At 44.7% G+C, this 4,836-nt stretch overlaps 1 protein-coding gene and 3 long non-coding RNA genes across 12 annotated transcripts in view; 2 read left to right on the top strand and 2 right to left on the bottom strand.

The window, feature by feature from the left end:
• Nucleotides 1-226, bottom strand: part of LOC116701617 (uncharacterized) — a 6,930-nt gene extending 6,704 nt beyond the window's left edge. Inside the window, exon 1 of the long non-coding RNA XR_004334975.1 lies at nt 114-226. This is a non-coding gene — a long non-coding RNA (uncharacterized LOC116701617). The remainder of the gene's footprint in view (nt 1-113) is intronic.
• Nucleotides 1-901, top strand: part of LOC116701616 (uncharacterized) — a 12,708-nt gene extending 11,807 nt beyond the window's left edge. The window contains exon 3 of the long non-coding RNA XR_004334974.1: nt 768-901. This is a non-coding gene — a long non-coding RNA (uncharacterized LOC116701616). The remainder of the gene's footprint in view (nt 1-767) is intronic.
• Nucleotides 1-4,836, top strand: part of LOC116701614 (uncharacterized) — a 59,948-nt gene that overhangs the window by 12,399 nt on the left and 42,713 nt on the right. The gene's annotated exons all lie outside the window — the stretch shown is intronic.
• Nucleotides 1-4,836, bottom strand: part of LOC116701615 (uncharacterized) — a 44,467-nt gene that overhangs the window by 21,666 nt on the left and 17,965 nt on the right. The gene's annotated exons all lie outside the window — the stretch shown is intronic.

The raw sequence follows: 4,836 nt of genomic DNA, 5'->3' as shown, positions 1-4,836 counted from the left end.
CCCCCCCCCCCCCCCCCCCAACTCCAAAGCATTTAAGTATGTTGCCTCTGCTGACGGACCTGTGCGCTAAGTAGTGTGTGTGTGTGTGTGTGTGTGAAGAAAAACATACATACACTTTTGTAGATGGATTGTGTGATCTTGCCAGCCAAGTCAGAGGGTGATGGATACACAGAGTGAGGCGATTGGTCAATATTGCGATTGATAGGTTGCTATGAGCGTCTCTGACCTGAGAGAGAGAAAAAAAAAACCTGTTCAATGTCCAGTTTCACAACAAAAGAAACCACTATCTTATTTAATTAAAAAAAAAACTGTGACCAGACTACAGCGTACAATCCATTTCCAGTACTATGCAGACACCTGTTGCCGGTGACCGGAAAAGGTCGATTGATCGGTGCATCTTGAGCTTTAACAGCCTCCTTGCTACCATTATTATTATTATTATTATTGTTCACTATTACAACTCCTTAATTATGTAAATACCGTACATATCCACACTCCTTATATTTCTTTATTTATATTTCTACTTGTTATTTATACAATTTGTGCAACTGCAACACAGAATTTCCCTTTGGGGATCAATAAAGTATTTCTGATTCAGATTTCTGACTCCACTCTTCTAGTTTTCCACCTTTCCACCAGAGTTTGGAGCCTGGCTGCAGAAATTTGCTCCCATCCCATGCTCATCCCTCAAAAGCATCAGCGAGGTGACGTTGGGTGATGAGTCTGGCTCGTTCCAGTTAATCCCAAAGGATGGTGACGGTGTCGAGGTCCGAGCTCTGTGCAGGCCAGTCAAGTTCTTCCACACCAAACTGAGAGAACCATTTCCTTATGGAGCTGGCTTTGTGCACGGGGGTCGTTGTCACGTTGAAACAGGAAAGGGACAAACGCAATCTGTTGTTACAAAGTTGCATATCTGCCCTTGTCTCCTACAGTGATAGTCCATGTTGAAAAGCAGTCTTTGTCTAAAGAAACCCCACAAAATTGCTCAGCCATCAGCGTAGACTCTGAGTCCTCTTAAGCCTCTTGCATGGATAAAGTTTTACTGTTTTGTTGGGGGGTGAAAAACAGAATTACAGTACGCCTCGAGGAAAGCAGAACAGCAAGCTGAATCATCAATTTGTAAAGACAAGTTTATTAAAACTGCATTTTCTCCCCCGGGTATGGAAATGTCTTTACAGGACCCCACACTAAGACTGTCAAAGATTAAATCAAATTACAGGAGGTTTAAGTGGAAACCACACAAACACAGCTTAGTATTTGTGTGTTACTCGCTGCACTGCGGAGAATCTTCCACTAAGCAACATCATTAAAACGGTGTGAGCTCCGGTACAGCACTGACCTCGACTGACCCAGGATCAGAGCACAAACCGCTGAAATAAGTCTCGACTTGGAGCAACAAGGCTGGAAGATGGAGCTGTAGACCGAAAAGCTCTTCAAGTTCAAGTGAAGTCCTGTTCATGGCAGGGCTAGTATAGAAAATTAAGCAGGAAAAAATGGTTTTAGTAAACTAAAACTAAGTTGAAACAATACCCAGGTTAAAAAAATTAAAGTAAAAGAAAAATATTAAAAGTGAAATAAATATGACCGTAATTCGTTTCACTTTGAGTTTTTTAGCTAAAATATGCAATGTGCTCACATCACTTGCAAAAGCCTTTTATGAGCTGGATATTGGTTGAAAAACTATTGTGTTATATCAGTTGGTGGTAGTAAATATAACAGATTACCTGTTTTGTTTTTTTAAAGCACATGAATTATAGCACAAGACAAGTCTTTGGACTATTAAGGACATCAGGTATCAAACAGAAACCTCCAGAAGCTTGAAGGAATAAGGGGTAGCCCAAGATGTCTTAAATGCTAGACAGATAGACACACACACACACACACACACACACACACACACACACACACACCAGTCAGACAGAAGAATGAACGCATGGGTGGATGAAGGTTTACCCCGACAACCCTAGTGAGCAGGACTCCCTTAGTGCTTGGTGCCAGCGCAGAGCGTCCGCGAAGCAGAGGTGAGTCGACTCCCGACTTCGCTTCAGGTCACAGGCCATGTGTCTTGTCACCACACCCACACACCCACACACACACACACACACACACACACACACACACACACACACACACACACACACACACACACACACACACACACACAGCCAAGAGTGATGGCAGTAGACAGGCAAGGGTCTGCTAGAGAGAGTTGTCAGGACCTATTGTCCCTTGCTTACGTATGTATGAGTCTGCATCTATGTGTGCGTGTGTGAGTCTGCGTCTATGTGTGCGTGTGTGAGTCTGCTCTATTGTGCGTGTGTGAGTCTGCATCTATTGGCTTGTATAGTCTGCTCTATGTGCGCTGTGTGAGTCTGCGTCTATGTGTGCTGTGTGTGAGTCGGCATCTATTGTGCGTGTGTGAGTCGGCATCTATGTGTGCGTGTATGAGTCTGCGTCTGGTTGGTGTGTGAGTCGCGTCTATGTGTCTTGTGTTATCTGCTTATGTGTGCGTGTGTGAGTCTGCGTCTATGTGTGCGTGTGTGAGTCGGCATCTATGTGTGCGTGTATGAGTCTGCATCTATGTGTGCGTGTGTGAGTCGGCATCTATGTGTGCGTGTATGAGTCTGCGTCTATGTGTGCGTGTGTGAGTCTGCGTCTATGTGTGCGTGTGTGAGTCTGCATCTATGTGTGCGTGTGTGGTGGTCTGCGTCTTAGTGTGTTCGTGTTTGAGTCGGCATCTATGGGCGGTTGAGTCTGCGTCTATGTGTGCGTGTGTGAGTCTGCGTCTATGTGTGCGTGTGTGAGTCTGCGTCTATGTGTGCGTGTGTGAGTCTGCGTCTATGTGTGCGTGTGTGAGTCTGCATCTATGTGTGCGTGTGTGAGTCTGCGTCTATGTGTGCGTGTGTGAGTCTGCATCTATGTGTGCGTGTGTGAGTCTGCGTCTATGTGTGCGTGTGTGAGTCGGCATCTATGTGTGCGTGTGTGAGTCGCATCTATGTGTGCGTGTGTGAGTCTGCATCTATGTGTGCGTGTGTGAGTCTGCTCTGGTGTGCGTGTGTGAGTCTGCATCATGTGTGCGTGTGTGAGTCTGCGTCTATGGTGCGTGTGTGAGTCTGCATCATGTGTGCGTGTGTAGTCGCGTCTATGTGTGCTGTGTAGTCTGCACTATGTGTGCGTGTGTGAGTCTGCGTCTATGTGTGCGTGTGTGAGTCGGCATCTATGTGTGCGTGTGTGAGTCTGCGTCTATGTGTGCGTGTGTGAGTCTGCATCTATGTGTGCGTGTGTGAGTCTGCGTCTATGTGTGCGTGTGTGAGTCTGCATCTATGTGTGCGTGTGTGAGTCTGCGTCTATGTGTGCGTGTGTGAGTCTGCATCTATGTGTGCGTGTGTGAGTCTGCATCTATGTGTGCGTGTGTGAGTCTGCGTCTATGTGTGCGTGTGTGAGTCTGCGTCTATGTGTGCGTGTGTGAGTCTGCGTCTATGTGTGCGTGTGTGAGTCTGCGTCTATGTGTGCGTGTGTGAGTCTGCGTCTATGTGTGCGTGTGTGAGTCTGCGTCTATGTGTGCGTGTGTGAGTCTGCGTCTATGTGTGCGTGTGTGAGTCTGCGTCTATGTGTGCGTGTCTGAGTCAGCGTCTATGTGTGCGTGTGTGAGTCTGCGTCTATGTGTGCGTGTGTGAGTCTGCGTCCGTGTGTTGTGTAGCATGTTGTGGAAATAGCTAGTTCGTGGCAGCTCCCTCTCTTCCGCCCTGCTGATCACCTTTAAGTTCCTTTTACTTTTTCTCCTCTCTGACGTCCACTCCTCCTCTTCCTGTATTACATAATCCTGAATTTAAACTCCTAGCTAGACAATCAAGTTATCTTCCCTCCCTAATTTCCCCACTCCTTCCTTCCATCTGCATTACAGTCCTTGCCTGTGTTTCCTCCCTCACTCCCTCCCTCTCCCACCTGTGTCCCTGCGGTGCAGTAATGCAGCTGCATTAGTCCTTATGGAGCAGTTAAATCAAGATAATACTCCAAATGTTAAGGTTTTCCTGGCACAAATCCATTTTTCAATCTCTTTGTCTCCTCCTCCGCTGGTGCTGGTTCACCATTCTCGTTTTTTTTTTTCTTGCTCTCTTTTTGATCTTTAATAACCTGTAAAGCTGGACTAGTTTAATTTGTAACCAAATGACAGCAAGGACATTTACTGTATGTTCACCAGATCAATTTTGTCTCTGTTGCTCTCAAAAAACACCAAACAATGCGCTCAAACAGCACTGAGACAATCATTAAAAAATCAATTAACAACTTTGAGAACAAGTTGTTTAATGAGGTCATTTAGTAAGTAAACACCCTCAAATGCAACAATCTTTTGCCCTTTCTGTTTCATATCATGTAACCGGTATTTCTTTGTGTCTTTTGACTGTTGCTCAAAACAAGCAATTTAACCACGTCATTTTGCTCTAAGAGCTTCACTACTTCTTGACATTCTTTAGACCAGGGGTCTTCAACGTTTTTTAAGCCAAGAACCCCTTAACTGAAAGTGAGACGGAGCAGGGACCCCCATCGCAAAACAATGTATTACATTGTGTAAAAATTAAGTTACATATTAAACTGGGTCTACAATAACATGTAAGATGGCCTAAAGCCTTTATAAATACATTCTGGCATAGAATACTAAGCTATTAAAAAAAGAATTGTTGACATGATTTTCTAAATCATGTTTTAATGTTAATATCCGTGGATGGCTATCTTAGTGACTAACTTACCTATAAGCCTATAAGCGTGCTTATGACCAGTGTTTTTTTTCTCTACTAATCATAGATGTTGGATTCATGTCAATACATATTAATTTTC

This window comes from Etheostoma spectabile, chromosome 14 (assembly GCF_008692095.1).
Source record: "Etheostoma spectabile isolate EspeVRDwgs_2016 chromosome 14, UIUC_Espe_1.0, whole genome shotgun sequence".
Taxonomy (NCBI): domain Eukaryota; kingdom Metazoa; phylum Chordata; class Actinopteri; order Perciformes; family Percidae; genus Etheostoma; species Etheostoma spectabile.
The sequence above is the reverse complement of the archived record's forward strand: the minus strand, read 5'-3'. Positions and strand labels throughout refer to the sequence as shown.